The sequence below is a fragment of the Haliaeetus albicilla genome, chromosome 3 (assembly GCF_947461875.1).
Source record: "Haliaeetus albicilla chromosome 3, bHalAlb1.1, whole genome shotgun sequence".
Lineage (NCBI taxonomy): Eukaryota > Metazoa > Chordata > Aves > Accipitriformes > Accipitridae > Haliaeetus > Haliaeetus albicilla.
In genome coordinates, this window is record NC_091485.1 from 69,087,083 (window position 1) to 69,109,581 (window position 22,499).

A 22,499-nucleotide genomic window follows, 5' to 3' on the forward strand; every position below is an offset into this window, starting at 1 on the left:
AAGAAATTTCACTTCTGCATCCCCTCACCCCTTCCTGAGAAAAGCACTTTTTTGCAATGACAGTGAACACGTGTAAGAGCAATGGGCTATCGAGTTAAAGGCAAACGTGTTATAATATCAACGGTGACTTGCATACACGGCAGAGATATCCTACTGAAAAAAGAGCTCATGAATCCGCTGCTACAAAACATCAGCAAAAGCATCTGAACAGTGTGAACAAAGGGAAATTGCCACAAATTACAACTGATCAGATGTTTGTGCAGGAAAAATTCCATCCCGAGGTTATCACCAGCAATTGGTGCTTCAGAAGACCACCAGAAAGTTGTGAAAGGCTCTTTAAGATAGGAAAAGCCATCTCCTCCTCAACCTTTTGGAGACAGCAATACAGCCCAAAGCACGAGATACAACATCTGGCATATCAGAAACCTTGCTTTTCTGGCTTACTCAAAACTGTAGCGCAGCGGCAAGTTTCAGGGTCAACTGGACTTCGACAAAGCAGCAACATCTCACTGGAACTTAAATGTTGCTATTCTTTCATTGCAGTAAAAAAAGTCGCTAACATCTGCCCTGTGGCAGAGGGCTCACAGCATCCTTTCAAGCAGGGGACAAGGCTAAATATTAAATACTTGAGGAAGTTGTTTTCACACGTGGAGAATCAACACTTTGCAAAAAGCTTCACTCACTGCACTTGCGAGCGCCTGGAATCGGGTCAGTCTGGACCTCTCATCTCTGAAAGGGTACAGGGGGAAGACACCAGCTGGGTGAGTTTTCAGCTAAGCCATGCATCTTAGTATGATTGATTATTGGGGGTTTGACTCTGTTTATATGTAGTAAGCTTTTATGAAAAAGAGTCTGGGTCCTGGGGTCTGCAGGGCAGCTCTGAGTCAATCAGGCCAGTAATTTTTTTTTTCCTTCCTACAGAAAGAGGAGCAGATCCTGTTAATTTGGACCATAAAGATGCTTCTCCATCTCTTTCACACTCATTTACAAGGGACAACGCCTATATGCTGGATGTTTTCTCAATAGATAACACCAAATTTTTTTTATTTTTTTATTTTTTTTTTTAAAAAGCAGGCAGGCACAGCTCTCACTGACTTTCAGTAAGGTGCAGACAACTCAGTGCTGTTTGGGCTCTGAAAACCTCCCGTCAGCTTACCTGAGGGACACAGCCTCAGGACTTCAATTCTCCACAGAAGAAGAAAAATCACAAAACCAGTATTAGCTCCTTTGGTTTAAATGCCCCAGCCTCTATCCTCTGGCACTTGCCTCCCTAACAAAGAGGTTAATGGGATCTCGCTCGTAGCCATGCTGGGGCAGGACCCATCTGATCTGACATTACACCTCAATGCCTGAGCAAGTGATCAAGGCTTCTTCGAGTGTCAACAGGGATGAATTCCCACCTCCAGAGCCTATTTTTTCGATGTTTCCTCTAAAATGAGACAAATCACATGCTGAAGTACCTATTTCTCTTTGCCACCTACAAAAGGAGGACAGAGAAACAGCTCTGACAGCAGCACGTGCATTGCAGATGCTGGCACTTGGTCGGATGCATCCCACACTGATCTCCTGCACTCTAAGCAAATTCCCAGCACAGGACAACACCCCTTGCTCCAGAAGGAGCACAAACTGCTTCCCCCTCCCCATGCCTGTCCTCCATGCGCTCCCTTTCATTTCATAAGGCGAGCAGTTTTCTCCCAATTAAAAGAAACCGGAGTTTTCTTAAAAGAAAATGAAGCGCCAATTCCCTCGGCGACGCCGGAGAACATACTCCCTTCTGCAAGGTCGTTTTTAAATTATGGGGTTGCAGCAGCCTATTATTCCCAGTATTGATTCTGCCAGTAGCTCTGTCAGCCGGCAGCACTGAGGTGGGCAGGTGGAGTGGGAGTGCTGCCCACGAGAGCCACACGTGTGCGAGACCTGGAGCAAGACAGAGAAACCAAGCCCTACCCTCAGCGCTGAAAGGCAGGCTTGTTGCCAAACATAAGCATGGTTTTCCTCCGTATCTTAGTCATCCCACATGTTTTTGCTTCCATTGTACTTCCTACAGAAATGAGACCCAGAAGCTGAGCTTTTTTCCTAGCTGTTTGTTTTCTGGGCTCCTTTGAGCACTGACTCGGTTTGACGGCTTTCCCTCGCCCCTTTTTGTCCTCACCGCCAGCCCAGGATGCCCAGGAGGACAGCGCTCTCAGTGCTTCCTCACTTGAAAAGCCACAGAAATGAAGAATAAAGACTTGCCTGGGGAAAAAAAAAAATATACTGGAGCTGCCAAGGTTGGGAAGCCCTGTGAACCCAAAACCACCTTCCCCAGCATGGGTACAATTGCCACATCTCCATCCCCCTTCCCAGCACTGTGACCAAGAGGAGAGAGAGAGAACACTGTTCCAGGTTTCATCCTGCCAGAGAAGAAAAGATGAGCGTTGTGGTAGCGGCTCCCTCCACTCTCCATCACTGCATGTAAAGTGAAGTATGAGAGTAACATCTCTCAGTAGGTACCAGAGTAATTGCAGTCAATAAGGCACCTCAGATTACGGAGTTGCCTGGGCAGCAGTAATTCTTCCGCCCATCAAGGTTTTCTGCTTGAAAGGTTGACACATTTGCAGCTACTTTAGGCCTGGCAGCCCTCTAAACTACGCTCCCACGGGGCACTACCGTGCACCTGGACTGATTAATTCCCATACCCATGCACCCTTCGCTGCTCAAGAGTCATCGTGGCTGGATTTTATCTCTGCTTTCATGGGCAGGCAGCCAGCAGCATCCCACTTTGATACCCTCTCCAGGGATCAGGGATATTCCACCTCTTTGCCAAGCAGGGCCACGAAATCCTGCCGAGGGGCACCTACTCTCAACACACTGCCAATCACATGCTGTCATTTGCAACCATGTCTGCTACCTATCGACAGCTATTAATCATAGAATCATAGAATGGTTTGGGCTGGAAGGGACCTTAAAGATCATCTAGTTCCAACCCCTCTGCCATAGGCAGGGACACCTTCCACTAGACCAGGTTGCTCAAAGCCCCATCCAACCTGGCCTTGAACACTGCCAGGGATGGGGCAGCCACAACTTCTCTGGGCAGCCGGTTCCAGTGCCTCACCACTGTCACAGTAAATGAGCCACATTCATTTTTCTCATCTAGTATATTAAGGGTTACAAGGTTGTAGCTTACAAAACCAAAACCACTTAGTTAAGACTCTCATATACTGAGAGCTTAGGTATCATTCACTACCTGTCCAGCAAAAGGAGGCACACTTTTATTTTTACAAATAGGTGTATTTAGGATCAAGTAAGCATTAAACTCTCCTTTCCCCGTCCAAACCAGTGGAGTCTCTAGGAATATTACTCTGGCGCATTTTAACATCTCATCGGTCATGTTTGCACAACATGGGATATGGAGAACCCTTAAAGAGAGAAAAAAAGAGCCCATAGTGTTATTTATCCTACCGGAGTCTCCTTATACTGCAAATTCAAAGGTTCCCCATATATCTTCATTACTTTAAACTTTTGGCATCTGTGACTTCCCCACGGAATAAGCCATCTGCATTTCAGCTCTTCAGCGGTAGGTGCCTAAGGATTGTCAGTACTTCAATATACTGTGCAGACCCATCCAGCGCTGTTCCAAAAAGGTTTAGTGTGATAGCACATTTAAAAAAGGGATAGAAAAGAAATATTAATTAAAACCAGACAAGCTTTGAAAGAGGTGCAAAATAGCAGCTACAGTCTATAGCTGCCAAAGCCACACCAGAGTTCCCAGCTCTTCTACGGCAGAGACAGAAATGAAACCCTGTCTTCAATCCAGTGTCCTATCCAAAGTCTATCCCCTTTTGCCCACTTCAAAAATGAGCAGCCTCTATTTACCTAATCTCTACGAACAGGACCCCTTCAAAGGCCGGAATCCGAGATCGTATCACGGACTTTTGTTGGAACAAAGATAAAGTAAATGTCCCTGAAACTGTAGGTCACCAGTGCTCAGCCTGTGATTACGCAGTAGTTAAGAATAAACTCAGATCAATATTGTCACTGAAACCCATCTTTTCAAAGCAGTGGCTACAGCAGCACTGCAGGTAGAGGGGCCAAGTGTTACCAGACGTTGTTGGAAAGTGCAGTTGGGAGGCTAGTGATTCAGGCTTCTATCAGCAGAATGTGTTATAGACATATTCTGCATATTTCATAACTAACAGACTTCAGTCAGCCAGCAGTGTTCTTCCTTGATTAAGGATGGGTTGATAGATAATTGTATATATATATGTATACCTCCTCACCTGCTCTAAGAGGTAGCTTGCATAGGGAAAATCTGTGTTCAGCTTGTCCAAATGCTCCATCTCAACCTGCCTCTTTTTCTTTCCTGTACATCAGAAGGCAAGAGAGGTGCTCCCATTTTTCTTGTAGTTTGGGACCTCACAACGTAGACCTTGCTAGTTTTTATTATTCCCGCATGTGGCAGAGTTCCCCTTCCTGTTGTTATCCACTGACACATTGTCACTGCAGGGGAAAAAGGAAGGAGAAGAAGGTAATGACACGAAACACAAAGTTGTAACCTGAAGTTTATTCCTTTTTGGCTGTCGGAGGCTGCTTGAAGCATGAATCCAGTTCTGCTGTTTAAAAAAGGAATTACCCAAGTGACTCATGTCTTGCTGAGAGAGAGACCGCTAGCTTGTTCATCACATGCCAGCGTTCAGAGCACGCCGCTTGTCCGTGCTTACAGCAAGAACCTGACTCCTGCAATTTATTCCTGGGTCTGCTGTGGATAGCATGGCTTTGGGGAAATAGCGATAAAAACTAGAAAACTTAACGATTTTAAACTGATGCTTCCCTTCCCAACAGACTCTTCCATCACAGACTTAAGTTCAAATACTGAAGCTGAGATTTTAAACTTGTGCTTACATTTTAAGTCTCGTTCACATAGTCATTAGCGGCATTAAATTGGGGGAGAATCTGCTATGAAATTTAGTCATCTGGTACCATGAAAAAGTGTTGGCATGGTGGTTTGATGTTCTGAGAGGAGCTGGTACTCCAAACCAGAAGATACCAGAGCTTTTCAAGTCCTGCTCATTATTTGCTTTGCAATGACACAGGAAACAGTAAGGGCTTTAATCTGTAAATAGTCTTTCCTTCAGGGATCTGGGAACAATCTACAGGACGCAGCAGTTGCATTCCCCCCCCCCCCCCCCCCCCCCCCCGAAATGCTTAATTAAAGTACTGCTCACTTAATAACAAGTTTGGGGAGATAAGGAAAAAAAAAGAAAAATAAGTGATGTGTTTTCATGCAAAGCCAAAACTCCTGCACACCTCTTTGCCTTGTTGTGCTACAAACAGCTTGCTTGAGTTGCAGGAGATTTGGCTTTGCATAAGAATGTTTCACAGAACAAGAGGGAAAAACAATTCTTAAACACAAGGGAAAAATTAAGAGGGAAAATGCAAGGTAAGATGGCCAGATGAGCCGCTAAAGGCTCTGACACCTTGATCTCTCGGCACATCAAATAGAATACATCTACTTACATGCAGACTGTGCCCTTCTCCTAAAAGTACACTCCCCGCTCGGTACACAGATACTCAACTTCAGATCAAAGCATTCTCAAGGATTTTTTTTTTTTTCTTTCAGCCACTTCCAGTCACTTCCTCCAGTCACCCTCACTCCTTCCTACAGCTCCTGATACATCAGATACAGGGCAGCACTTCGGATTCGAGTTTTAATGCTGTACATCACCGTGATTAATCGGACTTCAGCAAAAAGACTGTGCAACAATAATTTCAGAAAGAGGGAGGATTACTTTTGGTGTGATACTGCAAATCAATCTTCATTTTAGAGTAATTAATTCCAGCAGCTATGAGACTGGCAACACAGACACTAGTGCCGCAGGTACCCAGTAAGAGTACCACCCAGGTACCCTGCAGCAATGCAAGCTACGGGCTTTGTAACTAAGATTTATGATGGGACTCTTCTGCCGAGCAACCCCCACTAGTGAGACAGTATTTCTGCAACAGGTTGCCCAGAGAGGTGGTAGATGCCCCATCCCTGGAAATATTCAAGGTCAGGTTGGACGGGGCTCTGAGCAACCTGGTCTAGTTGAAGATGTCCCTGCTCATTGCAGGGGGGTTGGACTCGATGACCTTTAAAGGTCCCTTCCAACCCAAACCATCCTATGATTCTATGATTCTTTTACCCTGCCAGCCTATCCCCAAGATCAGAGGCAGAGGACTATGCTTGCAGGTTAGAGGAGCAGCAAATACAAGAAACACCTAAGGGAGCCACACTGCTTGTCCAGGCAAAATGGGATGAAATCCTGGCCACGGCAAATTTTGTAAACGCTGCAGACAGAGGAAGGAACTCGACAGTCTGATTTGCGGCGGCTAGTTATATTAAGGATACTGGAAAATGCATTGATGATACTGGTTGCATAATTAAGAGCATCAAACCAAAACTTTGGGCCAAATTATGTTCCCATTTTAGTTCATTTAGATCTGTGAAAATGAAATTAATTACTCAAGATCTTCACCGACATAATAAAGCTGGTCATTTTGGCATTGCAATCTATGGGTACTCATTACAGAAGCTAAACCACAGGCTCGCTCCAGATGGCTTGTCTCTATAACACAGCATACATCCAAGGCACTTCATAAACTAATCACCTACTGATCATATCCCTTCAATTAAAAATTACTCAATATTTCCAAGTGCTGGCATCCATTTTAGAAATACCAGAAAATTATGAAGTGCTTGGCCAATAACATGCAGCATTTCCTACATTAGAGAAATGACATTAACCAGTTCAGTAAGGCAGTATAGTTTATATCTGGCACATGGTGTATTTGGAAGTTTCTCCACCTCTACACGTGCTGTGGCAACAGCCTTAGTGGGACCAGCTAAGAGCAGACACAAATAGAGAAAAAATGTTTCTTGCCCTATAGTGGGGACACAGATGGAGAGAATTTTTAGAGCAAAAGCTCCAAAGAAAGCTCCAGCATCGCTCCTTTTCGATGAAGCAGACCCAGGTTGATGCACACGTTGCCGCAGAGGAGAGGAGGCAGGAGGGGAAGAGCTTTGCTGAGCGGTGCGTGGTTAACCAGGAGGTTTCATTCCCCCACTAAATCGCACATTTGCTTACACGGTTGTACCACTTACTCTGGTTTATATCAGGTGAATATAGAAAAGTAGAGGCGTGGACTTGAGAAGATGATGATGATGATGATGGTTTTTTTTGTGGTAAACAAAAATAGAGAGAGCTCACTACAGGGTTTTCTGATTTCCTTATATAAAGTATAGACACAAAGCCAACTGTTTTTTTTATTCTTAATGGAAACTCCTCAGAGCATCACTCACCAGCTATTTCAGTTTGAATCAATGAATTCTCTTCTCCAGGAATACAGTCATTAGCTCCTCCAGTCTCTGCTGATAGACAGGCAGGGCTTACATTAGTCATGGCTAACAACTTGGAGCAACTTGCAATAAAGCTAAATTACGTCTTTGACAAAGTAGCAGACTTCCTTACCTCATTGTAAAGAAAATTAAGGGTATTCTCCAGTCAAACAGCTGTGCATGGCAAATTTGGTTCAATATATTTAACATCGTAGCCACGCTTTCAGCCAGGAAAAGGTGGCTCAGCTCCACAGCAGGAGCAGATGTTTGTATGGGATAACTGAACCACTGTGAGCAAAATCTTCCTGTACTGCGCCTTTTTGACAAGTGTCCCAGAATTCAGTGGTTTTTCACTACACTGGGTGCATCATGGGCTGTAGGTATCCTATGGTCCATAAACACAGGACCCTCCACAGTCATCTAAACAACCTTGTATGTGCCTTGTCATCTCCCTTTGCGAATACACCTTGCTAGTCTGCCGAGACAGCCATTTACCACCTCTTCTCAAAGACAGTAATTAAGACATTTGATTCAGTCACTCATGTCCCCCATGCTTTTAGTGTTTATAAATATTAATGACCCTGATTGCTATATAGCACTACTGTAGTTTAAAGCTTGGAGCATCTCAAATAGTCATGGCAAAGCGACAGTTATTGGGAAATCAAAGCTGACAAGAGAATTCAAGAATAAAATTTTCAAAGGGAATAAGGTGGGCCATCGCATGAGGCCACCCATTTTGCTCCTTGACATTATTTGGCTGTATTTAGGTAGTTCAAACACTGTGCAAGTGTGTCACTACACCAAAATTGTGCTTTGCAGCAATGACAAATGTGACTTGTTCATTTTAGAATATGCAGGGGTATAATAACGTACCAGTTCCCTTTAGAGCAGCCTTATGAAAAGGTATATTCAACTTCCCTTTTATCACGATACGGACCAGTATGATATAAACACAGCCTTAAAAATAAGCATGTAGACAATCAAAAAGTAAACAAAAAGTATGTAAATTTGGGGCTGTAAAGGAGTTGGCCATGATGATCTAAAGGCAACCTGTGCTTCCCCACCCCAAAACTGTACTTTTGCCTTTGACACTTGTCTCGGTGAACACTAGCTTAACTTGCGCTAATAAAGATCAGTTTTCTTCACAGCAGAGAGGTATGCCGTAGCCTTTATTCCCGAAACCCCAGTATTTTCAGCTAAGAGCTTCACCCCGTTCTAGGTTGCAGACCTTTTCTTACAGATGCCACTCATGACCAGAAACCTAGTGTACTACCTTATTTTTACTTCACTGCTAGCAACTAGAGTCGCTGCAGGTCATTAACGAGACTTGTCTGGCTGAACAGCTTCCAGAATTGCAATGAAGTAGCTATTTAATATCCTCAGACAAAAGGTACTATGCAAATAAAAAGCACTGTGTTGTACCAAAGAGGGTCCTCTGATTACCATCTCTTATTAGTCCAATAGAGGTAAATGGATTCTAGCCTGAGTTTTCGCGATACAGTTTCCTGGATAAAGAGTCTTTAGTTTAAAATAAACCCTGCTAAACAAGCTATAGTCCACTTAGCTTGACAAATTTAAACAATTAACCTGCGGGAAGCCAAGCTTCTTTTTCATATTTGCAGGTCAGCTGCCTTGAGACAATGTCTGAAGTACAAATAGGCTTTCAGGGTCAGATTCTGATTTCATTCAGCACGGTGTAAATCAGGAATAATCCCTTTAGAGATTAGTAGGAGTGAGATCAGATTCAGGCTCTTGGAATTAAGCACAAACCATGTGCTTGCTGGGCTTATTCTAATTCTGCTAAGTACGAAGCGATTCTCCTTCAGCATGTCCCTCTCCCATTCTGTCTAAAGCACTCTGAGCTGAGGAGCAAAGGAAGTGCTGCCGATAACACCCAAAGGAAGACGTTTGTCATTGCAAAATACTTTTGCCTACAATGTTATTAAATAAGCCTTGCAGTTAAAAAAAAAAAAAGAGACACTCCCCCCTCAAATTACACAGGCAGAGCAAAGTTGTGTTTAAAGATCCCTCCTGACCCCTGAACCATGAAATGAACTACAGTAACCATCTTTTACAAGAAACAAACACATTTAATTACTTTGATTTACAGCATCTGTCTCTGGTTCTGGCTATATATCAAAGGAAAATATAAGCAGAGCTTTTGCTAGATGCATGCAACGTCCTTAGGAAGCATCTCAACAGGAATTCCAGCATTGTTAAATAAATGCAATGTCATCTGAAAGTCATTTGTGTCTTTCCCCTGCCAACCTCACCTTTGAAAGGTCAGGCAATAAAAAGACAAATATACCAGTGAGTACCTTGCTTATTTTTAGGTAAGGTCAAAAACCAAGTCACCACCTCGATGAAACTGTGCGTCACTGTGCAACTATACCAAAACGATATAACTTTTGCCATTCATGGTGCTTGTGGTACATCCCTGCTAACATACCCGTTTGAGTGTGCACCTAGAGAATCGTGGTGAAAGAGGCTAAGATGAAAGTCTCCATCCTATTTACCTCAAGATACAAACCTCACAAGTGATGGGGAACTATGAAGTTACCCACTGAGAAGGATAGCATGAGCCTGCATAAATACTATTCTCATTTGATGTGGAGTAGTTTAGTCTCTCTGCCATGATGCTTACATCGTTTATGCCTCCCAAAGGAGCCTATTGAGCAGACTGAAGGACACCTTTAATTCTAGATGCCAGCTGCGCTGCTTTGTTCTGCACCTCCTGAAAAAAAAACCAATTTTAACTCTCCCAACACCCAAGTCACTCTGCAGGTTCCCACTGCATGCCTCAAAGATCACTCATCAGGTTTGAAATCTTTTACCATGTAATGTTGACAAGGATCCCTTACTCTGTGGCCTTTGAGGAAGAAAAACAGTCTTGTAACATTCTCATGTCCCAGCAACTTTGGACAGGAAGTTGACATTCAATAGGAGCTATAAGTGGACTATAAAAGGCTGACACACCTATGAAAGAATTTCCTTTGGGAAGGGGAAGGTAACTTTGTAAGAAAGAAAATTTTATCTTTACCTTCACCTGGACTTTTGGATGTTGATGACTGATGGCTCTAAGAAAGTGCTCTGCTATAGAGATTGAAGAGTCCTGTTGGCTTTGGGTAAGGAAACCACCATCGACAAGCCTGTTTGTACAACTGCCATGTGTTTTAAAGATTATGAGACGTCACAAGCTTTGTTAAGTCTCATTAAGCAGATGACAGCTTCAGCAATCGATTCAAACACACGTGCTGAGCAACATCCCTGTGCTGACTCAGAGGGAACCATGCTACTCACTCTGACTCCGTGAGATATTTTGGTCTTGCCTTCAACAGTCTCCAGGTAATGAGCAGATCAAGCCCTAATGAGCTCATTAGACATGACAAGTCTATACTCAAGGTTACTGTGCACGACCCTATTCTCTCTTGGAGAAAGGTGAAACCGTCATGCAGCATTTGTTACTGATGGAAGAGAGGATTAAAACCAAAACATGGCACTTGGTCGGAGATGTGGAAACACCTTAATTTCCTTGCAAGTCAATATTGTTGGTGCCAGGCAAAGCAATGCTGCCACATACCTGCTCAGGAGTAGCGATCAGCTCAGAAGAGAGCATGGCAGCTGGAAGGGGAGATCTGAAAGATTGATTCTGACAGCTATAAAAGCAAGAGGGTTTTTAATATTCAGAAAAGTGTCAGTGCCCTAATAACAAAATTTCCGTCTCTAAGAGCTACACTTGTCAAATGAAACCTGATTAGATACAAAAGTAAAAAAGGCACCTGGGCTTTGACAAATCCAGAACGGTTTCCTTTGTAGAGGTGAGGGGCTGTGAAGGAGATACTTTTCAAAACGAACAAGTCTCACCTGGTTTTACCCTCAACGTGACCCTCGGGCACCGATGGCAGAATGCCACATTTCACAATTTAAGTGAGGAGGACGCCAGCAGCGGAGGAGTAGGTGGCACCAGTTTCAACGGCACCAAGTTTCACCCTGCGGAAGAGCCGTCTTGCAAAGCCGGCTGGTTTCTTCCGAGTGGGAAGGGTTACACGCCACCCTGGTAATCCCACCCGCGGTGAGTGCACCTCTGCCAAACCAGCCTGAAACTCCCATAGGAAGCAAACCAGGTTGCCTCAGGGTCTCTTGTTCCACCTCCAGTCTGTTCCATGAGAAGCACCTCACTGAGGACACACACCGGTCTCTTTTGCGTCTGCATATCGCAGCCAGTAAATTTCCAAGCAAGACAGTAAGGGCGTAAAATTTTTACTGGCAGACAACAGCCAAGACTCATAATATTATTTTCCAAATTCAGAGACATGCCAAAAGCGTGATTAGCAGCTCTGAGACCAACCTCAGGGGAGAGTTACACCTTGACGAAATGCCTTTTTTCCAAAACGAAGCTGTGCTGTTTGTGGGGTTTGTTTTTTTTTTTTTTTTTCATAAAATGCAGAGAACCTCTAAGTTTACGTGTGGTAAGATAAATCAGGGAAATGACATTTTGAGCAAAGCGTCTTTAAGAAGTCACACACACACAAAAAAGAAGAAAAGTTGGATGTGTGGATCCCTGACAGCTCGCCTGAGGAGGATCTAAGGATTGTTTTCTGCTGCACTAACATCTAACTCTTGGTCAGGCTTGTTCCCACAGGACAACTGTCTTTCTTCCAAAAGAACAACTTTAAATGGGGCAAAATTCTTAGGATTGTTTGTCAATTAGTGCGATGACAGTCCCCACAGACAGCACTTGGGTATTTTAAGCCACAGGGACAAAGGGCTACTATCTAAACTGGGGTGGGGGAAGCTCCTCTCCAAGAAACAACAGAGGCAGTGACCGCACTGAGCACTTCTGGCTTAATCTGGTAGAATTTTAGCTTTATAGAGCATTCTTCATCCAGAGCTTTTACAGGTAAAGGAAAAGCGAGTATCCTCCTTTTAAGCTGGCAGAAACAAAGCAGGACAAATGAACCCCTCCGCTACGCCAGCAGCGGGTCAGATGGCAGCAGAGGAAAAAATGAGCAGCCTCTTCTCCTGGTGCTCTGTGAGGCAGAGACATCCCCCTCCGAACGAGCTGGGAATGTAAATCTAACCTATCGATTCTCTTCCATCCAAACCTCCGGTTTTTCCCCTATTAAAAAAAAAAAAAAATCCCCAAAATTAATTGCAATTACATAGCAACATCCTCTGCCAATACTTAGACTCAACCCAGTATCGACAGGAGACTCTTGCCTTGCAGAGAGGCAACTTACTCTAAACTCCTTTGTTCCATTGCTACTAGCAAATGTTTTAGCCACTTCTGCAATTACTGAATCACCTTGTAATTTTCAGCAACCTTGTATTTTTTCAACAGCCAGCATCTATCTCCTGCTCCTTCGCTCTTTGGCCTCGTGACCACTTATGTAGTTGCTCAAGGCTTACTTCTGTTTGAAGCACTGGCCATTTTACACGGCAGAGTTACAGTGCTTTTGGAGAAGCCCAGGTAGGGCATAAATCAGTGTCTTAACTGGGCATTTACACCCAGCTCTTGTTGGTGTAATTCAACTGTCTGAATTGTGAGCATTATGTCAAATCACAGCAATACCTGGAAGGCAAATATATATATTGACAATATATATATTTTTTCTGAAAGCTTCCATGATTTTAAAGGACTATGAAAAAAAAACCCAGAAGGAGGTGTCTCAATTTCTATCACTTTTATTTCCTTGAGTAACTTGAGTGAAATTCCCACTTGTAAGAGACCTAACCCACCCCATTTTTCCTCAGTCTGGAACATGCATCACAGTTCTCCAGTGTCCTCAAATATTTTACAGCGCACGTATCCTACAGGTGAATGAAACACTTGCAGTTTCTCAAAGCGGTCAAAAAGCACCTGAATATTGCACACAACTAGGTATGTAGTTAAACAAGTCCTATCAAACCTAATCTGGTGGTTTGGGGTGAAGTTTGTCTGTCATCAGTACGCTTTTTAATAGGTTTGCTTTATTAGGTTGTCTCCCTGACTACACATACATCTTGCTGCCCTAGCAAGCTAATGAAGTGGCCATTTGAGATGGCAGGATGGCTATGCTCCAGCGTCCCCTCATTTTTATCACAGAGTTGTGTAGCTGCTGCTATTTCACGCATCCTGCTACCACAGTACAGGCTTTTCCTCTATCATTTCTCGTCTGCAGCAGTTTTTAATTTTGCATATCTATTTTTGCATATTTTTGCAATATTCACAGAAAAATCTGCTGTGACAGCAGATTCCCCTGTAAGGTCTCAGGAACCAGGCAAGCAAAAGCAGCGCACCGACAGCCACATGGAAAAAGCACCAAACTGCACCATCCTTGCAGCACTACAGCGATAACCTCATTGCAGCAGACAAAGCAGAAATATAGGTGGGTTTTGTTGCATCGGCAGTGCTTTTGCACATCGGTGATGACTGCACTACTCAATGGAGTGGCAGACAGCGAATCGCTAAAGCCAACGTCTCATCTCTAAAGCTCTTCTGTCCATGCAGTTTAAGATTTTCTTTTACCTTCCCTATGTCAAAATCAAGCTGTTGGTTAAAAGAGACTCCTTACGGGAGTCTCCACGTGTTTGACAGGCTGAACCCAACCTCCAGGACATAGAAACACCATCATTTACAGCTGGCAAGACTGGAGCAGAGAGCTGAGATGGGACAGGGCTCAGCTCTCCAAGCCGACTCCAGGTTCTCAGCCACAAGCGTGTCCTCCCACCACCAAGCTTGTCCTCAGATGCAAAGTTTAAGTGTCCCCAGCTCTCCCGATGTCTTGGTTCTCTCTGACGTTGGCTCACGGAGAACAAAGCACGGCAGAGGAAGGGGAGTAGTGGGAGCCACAGAAATAGTCTGTTCTCCTCTGGCAAGCAGCTGTTGTGGAAATGGGACCGGTAAGAGGAAGAACACATGCAAAAGAAGGACAAAAACCACAGAAAGGTACCAGAACAGCAGGGCTGAAGGACATTTCAGCATCTACTCAGGAAGGAGAGAAATGTAGATGAAACTAGGAAAACTCTCCCTGAAGCTCTGAAGAAGCTCTCAGTATCTCACATACACTTTGTATTTCTACGGGAACCTCAAGTCACCACATCACAGCCATCAGAATAACATCAGTGGAGGTAAATTCTTCACCTGGAGATGAGATCTTGAAGCAAAGCCCAATCCTCTGGCCCCACAGCTGCACCGCCTGCCCAGGCGCTCCCTGTGAATCCATTACAGATTCCCCAGTTACAAGGGCAAGCCACACCATAGGCATTTCTGGCAGCCCAAAAGAAAGGAGCTGCCTTTTGCCAAATTTATAAAGCAACCCCACACTACCCTTCCAAACTGTTTTCATCCTCTTAGCACAATAAAAGAGGACTTTGATTTCCATATTGTATTTTCTAAGAACTAGTTTGAATATTTGAATATTGCCTTCCTAAGCAAAAGAAGTTTTCACAAGAGTCTGTTTAACTATTAGCCTTTTAGAAAGACTAATGCAATTTTTCCTTGCATTTCTGTGTTGCCGTTACAGCATAATCTGCAGAGCATGAGAGATGATAACTTCCTAACTTGTGTAACTTCCTTGCAAAGGTTATGGCATTCTCAGCTGCTGAACTGTATGTGCCTCCATGTCCTGTATGCAAATTCAGTATCTACCTGCTTTGTGTTTCCACCAGTGCTACTGCTTGATCACCTAGAGACATTATTAGGCAGCCCTCAGAATTAACATTTGAAGTTTGATGCTGAACTTTTGTTAACGGGATACAGGGCAAGCAAAAGTTCATTTTTACTTCTCAAGGTGATTTTTTTAGGTTAGAATTAAGCCAACTGTTTGGGAATAGCAGCAGGTCTGTAAGACACAGAGTGAAGCCACAGGAGACCTGCTCATACAGTCTTCACTTCTCAATAAGAGCAAATTTTATCTGAAGGGAAAAAGCAAAGGATGTGGGAGGGGGAAAGAGAAGGGAAAGATCAGGAAGGAAGACTTCTAATTCTTCTAAGAAGCATTAGACTGAGAAGCAGGAGAGATCTTTCTTTACTTGAAACGCACAGAATTGCCCCTGAAGAGAAAAGCTGGGTGAACCTGCTGAAGAATAGTAAGTTCAATACAAAAATAGTTTCAAAGAGACAAAAAAAACAAAAACCCAAATTCAGGTATAATATTGCCATTGGCTGACATAAACTGTGTCGATGCAGGTCACATCAAATTCAGAGGAATCATTCCGATATTTCTGAAGGCAAACTTTCTTCTTGGGTCTTTCAAAATTACTAATTTTGACTACCTGAGAGTTTGAAATGGACCTGGAATTAAGATTACATAAACCAAAAAGCAAGAATGCTTCACTTGATCAAACCCATAATTAACTTGACCTGCCTTTGTTTAATCGAAGTTTGCTTTGATTCAATGTACACCAGCATTTTCCTCAGTTTTGTCACCAAAAAAATCTAAGAAGTCAGATCATCTGCACAAACAGATTTAAATCAAGATCTAGTAAGAGAAAGTATTAGATGCATGGTGCGAAAGCATTAGCAGCTAAAGTCTCGCACTAATGCAGGCTGCAGCCTGTATACCTGCTCAAGGGCAGGTCATGTAAAAGGCATCACCATTTCCCATCAGACTAAGGGAATTTAAGATATAGGCATGGATGCCCTTATTGCACCGACAGCTTCATACGCACTGTAGAGTGTCATAAAAGAGACAAATTCTGTAAGGTCAGCTCCCATTTAAGTTGCAGGTAGCCCTATACCATGTTCTTTACACATGACTTTGTAGAAGTCTCAGGATGAAGTAACACAGGTCTCTGCTTCAAGACGAATCCCAAAGGACTGTCTGTAGGACTCAAACAGGTATGTTTCAACCCAAATATTCAGATGACATCTTCCAATTTGAGCTACGGTTTTAGATGCCAGGATGTAAGCAGGTACCTTAAAAAAAATATCCAAATCTGGCCACATGTAGTATGCACTGAATTTGAGCTAGAGATAGGGAACCTGATTCCTTCCTAAAAAAAAGGAGAGGTGACGCCTTATGCTTCCCTGGCAGGGTCATATTAACTGAGCTGGCAGATTTGATAGAATTAGATTTCTTTGTCGAGCTGGTACAGCGCTGTGATGTGTCAGCACACACAGCATTTCAGATAAGTAAGATTAAGTCCTTGATTGAAGATCCAGCCTCCAGAAATAATGTAGTGTCCTTTAAAAGGAACAACCTTTGTTTTGGGTTGGTGTGCCGCAGCTGAAAAAAAAAAAAGTTAAAAAATCCACCGATCCCAGGAAAATGTCAGTAGCAATTATCTAGTCCAGAGAGATTTTAAAATTGCATCCAATTTAATACCTCAGCTTCACCATGCCAGTTTCTGCTCTGCAGAATGATCCTCCAAAGGGATGGAGAAGGACTGATGTGGCTCGGGGGAGTTTTAAGGGCACCCAGAGTATGCGTGGTCACCTCCACGCCAGCAGCAGTCCTGTGTCAGGCACCAGCGAGGTGGGGAAGGTCAGGCTGGGACCCTGTGGGCTCTGACCACAGCCACTCACTTCTCCTTTACCCAAACCCCTTGGGGTGGAAAGCTACAGAGGGCTGAGCCTGCATCAGAAACTACTGCTGGGAGAAAGGACTTCCAAAGAAATGGAAAAGCTCCTACAAAAAACAAAGGCTCTATTGAGATGATGTCCTCAGAGCAAGAAAGCTACATGCACTTCAAACGTGTCACCAGACACTGGGTACAACCATTTACATTGTGCCTCTTTTGCACCCTGCGATACCTTGTGATCGGCCGACAGAAATGGCTGTGGTTTTATGAAGTTTAGATTTCCTGAAATAATACAACCCCTCTCTGCCCAAAGGTCATCTTGTACGCAAGGCACAAGTCTACTTCTCCCAGAGGAAGGACGCGCACGTCAGTCCAGACGAAGGAACTTAATCGAGAGCACTTCAAAGCACAGCAGAGCCAGGAACAAATCGCTTTCTGCCCTCCTTTCCCCCCAGAATTGTATTTTAACAATTACTACAGTCTTTACAATTGACAACATCCCTAATCTCAACTCATGCTTCAGAGCAAGCTTCTACCGATGTTATTGGGAGTTTCTTTTCAAAAGAGTCCCCCAAGGCCCCCCATTTTCCACACTCCACAGCTATTTCACAGCTGTGGGTGTTGCGCAGCCCTGACTTACAGGAGCTTTTCAAAGCCTTATAGGACGTTATCCACAAAGTGACTTGAGTTTGCTACTTACAAACTAGAGCGCGGGACGCCCATCACCAGTGGAAAGAGGAAGCTGGGGTAAGAGTGGGAAAGGTGACCAGATGGGTGATGGCAGTTCCTCCGTGGCTGCTGTCAAGGAGTGCCAGGCTGGTCCAGAACCCTTGTCAGAACAAGAGGAGTCACAGGAGGTAGGAGACAACTCCTCTCTAATGAGCTTGCCTCCTAAATAGAGGCCACTTGCGTTGATGTTGTTACCTGGTTCGTAAGTTGAAGGTTAGTGCCCAGAAACCACATCTAGCTCCCACAGGGTCAATTCAGTTGCCAAACACAGGTTTCAGATGCCACTGGAGAGGCCCTAGACATCAAAGTCACCTTCCTGGGGTCTCAAATATGCCACAAGGAGTCAAAGACTCACACGGGCACTATGGCCATAAGATCAATACAAACATTTACAACAGCAATTTGTCTGCAAGTTTGTGTCTCTAGCGTTAGTCATAGTTCTCAGGAAACACGTGTATGGGACAAGGAAGTTTCTCAGAATTTAGAGTGGAAATACTTACAAGTGACAGGTAGTCCTAAAGTTATTTTTAACTTGCATACCTCTGACTTACTTAGATTTTCATTTAGCAGTTATTAGGCATAACAAACGTGACAGACAGGTTTTGATGCAGTTAGGCAGAACTACGTACTTCAGAGAAAGGCAAAAGTATGCCTTATGCAGTGGTATTTATGCCCATATTTTAACCTGTACCAGTAATCTCAGATCAGTCAAAAATGCAGCTGCTTCTCTTCTTGCAAGTTTGAGTATACACAGGCTGTTTAGCACGTATTTATATCAAAGTTATTAGTACAAAGCTAACCAGGCTTGCACTGAAAGGTTTCATCAGAGTGTCTTGGAGGAGGGGCTGGCTATTAAAAATAATTCTTCCACTTAAAAAGTGCTCCTAGGTGAAAACAAATAGCTTCTGGGTGCCCAGGTTACAGTCATGTTCTATGCCAGCATCATATTGCCTTTGGGAAAAAAAAAAAAAAAAAAAAAAAAAAGCATGCTGCAAGGGAAAGACAAGGACATGAAAGAAGAAATTTATCTCATCTCCTACTTCACTGATTCGTCTATCTACAGAGGAGTGCTCTTTCAGATGAGACACCGATAGTCCTGTGCTGCCTTCTGCAAAGTATAAAATATATAGAAGATACAGGAAATTAATTAAGTCTGGTATGAGAAAGAAAAAAGTTAAAGAAACTTTACAGGTAGCATCTCACAATGTTGAAACAAGACAAAAAATACATCCTTATTCAGAGTTCCCTCAGCCAGTGCCATGAAAAGCTCCACCAGGTGGTGGGATTAACAGCACTTGAAACATGCTATGGAGCTGGATTTGCTCTTACTCCTTTGCTTTTAAAAGCACATTTCTGCTTCACCATGCTTTTGAAAATACTTCTGAAAGAAGCTCCAAATAAAAACGTATTGCTATGATCATTTAACAGAAGTGTTTGCAATGCATTTGGCATAAAAGATGCTGTTATAACCTAGAAGATGGAACCACCATCTGCATGACCCTAATTTCCCCTCAAATTACTCCCAGTTTTACATAAACAAAAAAGCAAATTGATAAGCAGATACAAAGTCTTATATAAAATGATGTTTAGTTTTAAAAGCTACCTTCCTCAGTTGAGATGCCATCACCATTACTAATATCATCAAGTTTGGAAGAAAAACTGCAAACAAGGCTGCAAGCTCCTTTCTGGCCGGGATGTGTGAAAAAATTCATACAAATAGGGCAACTCACTCTCTCCACTGCACAATCAGACTGCGCACCGAGTGAGCGAGCCAAAAGAATAAGGAATTGGATTTTTCTCTTCTTTTCTTCTTTCAGAGACTATGCTCTTGCATGCTACTAGCAGAAAGGTGAAATAAATGTATATTAGACAGAAGTGTACTTTACAAATCTAGTGGTAGCTTTAAAGCTGCTTTGGCAGGACCCTAGACCGGGACTTTGTCGAGGCACAGGATTTAAACCTGCTGCCGCTGAAATGTTACCCTACAGCAGCACCAAAATAGAGTAAATGAAGTGAGAAATTGGCAGAGGAACATAGCGCCAAGTTCACCATAGACATACGCTGGGGTTTTGTTGTTCCCAGGACAATCAAGAAAACAAGTGCCTTTAACTAATAAACAAATCCGCCTTTTTTATTCACATCCAACCATTCCCTCCCTCCACCCCCAGCCACCACCTGAACACGGTTCAAACAGAAAAAAACCATCAGGCTCCCAGAGGAGCCCAGAAAGGACCTCCAGCGCAGCTGTGCCCTGCAGACAACCATCCTGCTGTTGCCAAAACCAGGGAGCAGGACCCAGGGCCAACGCCAACTTCTTCTAACATGAGAGCAGCACCACCACCTTCGGATCGAGCCGTAAAAATTAAGGAAGGGTGAACGTATCGGCTGCAGAAGGCACTGGCTGACATGGATAGCGCGGGACGCTATGGATGTAGCAATCCAAATATTTCCAAGCAGACGCTTTTCACAGAGCCACCCCTCCAGCTAAAGCCGTGTAAATAATATACAGGAGGAGCGTGCTGCTAATTGAGTATCTTCGGAACTGCCAAGAGGCAGGAAGACTCCAGTTAAAGGCAACTCTTCATTTTAACTTATGTCACTGAAGAACACCAACGTACACGAACTCCTGAGGACAGGATCAAAGTAGAATAGGGACTTTCTTTTTTATATCCTTGAATTTCCTGTCCCTTTTCCACACCAAAATTTAATTTCCTTTTCAAAGCGAGCTTTCAGAGCTTATGAAAATTGACCCAAAAGATTACAAGGGCTTTGTCACCCTTCCAATCTCTCTGAAAGATCCATAATTAGGGAGGTTTTCCCTTTAACGTGCGTGCCCAGCAGGCAAATATATAATTCGGACTTACAATTTTATATACAATGAGTTATTTCAGTGTATTGGATACATACAAGCCCAACCGTTACAAAGAGTTGAAAAACCTTGTGCGCCTCAAATGAGTAAAAACGCATCAAGGCTTTTTTTTTACCGGTTTGTTTTCATTTATGCCAAGACTAAAAGCAATCACAGTAAGGAGCTGGGATTTATGTTTGCTATAGAGATAAATACATCAAGTGCAATAAAAACACACCTAATAACCAAACTGCTGACCTCGAAGATTATTTATTTATACTTCACTGGGAATTAATTCTGCAAGCAGAGATGTGCGAGCAGGTACCTAAGACAGCTAGTCTGCTTTTTTTTTTCCGCCCCCTCTAACGGAGTAATACTGACTTTCCTCTCTCGCCGCACAGTCTACGCCAGGGGACAGGAAAAAAAAAAAAGAAAACCAACACCAAGTACGATTAAAAAAAAAAAAGCAGGGTGCAGGACTTCGCCAGGCTGATCCCTCCCGCCTGCCAGCGCCCACCCTGCAGTTGCAGGGGGCAGGACCGGTCCCCCGTGGGATGCCGTGGGGCAGCCTGGGGAGAGGGGGGGGTGGTTGTAGGGGGGGTTTTCCCCGCACGGGCATCGCCCGAAGGTACGCCTGAGCTCCGGAGCCCCCCTCGGTCCCCGCAGCCTCCCCTCCGTCCCCCTCCAGCGGGGAAATCCCGGCCGGTTGGGGCGAAACCTCCCCGCTCCGGAGGCACCCACCGGAGGATGCTGCGAGCTCCGCCAGCGCCGGGACCCCCCCGCTTGGCTTCTAAATAACGAGACTTAGCGATTAAAAAAGAAACCAACTTAACGGCCGAACGGGGAGCTGGAAGGGAGGGGGGAGGCTCCCGCCGCGCCTTTTGCAGCAGTGTGGGGAGGGGGGGGGGTTGGAAAGCGGGAGGATTTGCAGGTAAGAAGGGAGGAAGGCGGAGGAAGAGGAGGAGGAGGAAGGCGGCGGGTCCCGCGGTACTCACGGCGGGGCGCGGGGGGGGCCGCCGAGCCCCATGGCCAGGGAAGGGCGGTCGCTGCTGCTGGGGCCGGGGCCGGTGCCGCCGCCGCCGCTTCCTCGCTCTCTGCCTGCGCTGCCCGCGGAGCCTCTGCGGGCGGGGGCCCGTCCCTCCCCTCCCCGGCTTCCTGCCCGCTCATATAGCGCGCCCCCAGCCACGTAGACGGCGCCGGGGGCCCCTCCTCGGACCGGGCAGGGCGGTGCCGGGGCGGCCCTTCCCTTCCCTTCCCTTCCCTTCCCTTCCCTTCCCTTCCCTTCCCTTCCCTTCCCTTCCCTTCCCTTCCCTTCCCTGCCCTTCCCTGCCCTTCCCTGCCCTTCCCTTCCCTGCCCTGCCCTGCCCTGCCCTGCCCTTCCCTGCCCTGCCCTGCCCTGCCCTGCCCTTCGGGGGGCTCACAGCACCCCTGAAGGGGTGAAATGCCTGCTCCCGGTGGGACCTCTCAAGAGGGTCACCACCCAGAAATTTCTCGCCCCAGCTACCCCAAAACTCCTGAATGGGGCTGTGTGGATCCTGAAAGGTGAGCGCAGCAGGGAAAAGTGGGAAGAAATGCCGTGCTTCTCACAGGAGGAAGCGTATGTCGCATCATTAACGGTAATAAAAATTAGCACAGAGTAAATAATGCTTTCCCTCCGTCCAGCATCAGACATTTTTAAGGTGACTATAAAACGCTGTGGAATTAAAAAGAATACGGCATCATTACAGAGTCTCCCTGACAGATACATTCAACTGATAAAGCATCTGCTAAAACTATTTGACAACGTAATGCTGGCTTTTTTAGTGTCGGTGTTTAATGACTGGAGCCAAGACGAGAAGCGGGGAGGTTAGAGCACCTCCAAAGAAGCAAATGATCTCTCGGGTCTTCTCTCTAGTTCTCGTCCCCCGCCCCCGTAGGCAGCGTAACATGCACAGTGAACATCCACAGCAGATGTCAGGGGGGAGAAGGTATTCCTGAGCTCTGAAAAACACGTTCCTTAACGCTGGACAGCCAGCGCATAACTCCTTTTGTGAAGTGGACGAGTTTATAGGTTATTAATCTACT

At 44.8% G+C, this 22,499-nt stretch overlaps 1 protein-coding gene across 1 annotated transcript in view; it reads right to left on the minus strand.

The window, feature by feature from the left end:
* Positions 1-21,446, minus strand: part of ST3GAL1 (ST3 beta-galactoside alpha-2,3-sialyltransferase 1) — a 76,458-nt gene extending 55,012 nt beyond the window's left edge. Inside the window, exon 1 of the mRNA XM_069780102.1 lies at positions 21,431-21,446. The gene's annotated coding sequence lies outside the window, so the exon portion shown is untranslated. The remainder of the gene's footprint in view (positions 1-21,430) is intronic.
* Between the last annotated feature and the right edge of the window lie 1,053 nt (positions 21,447-22,499).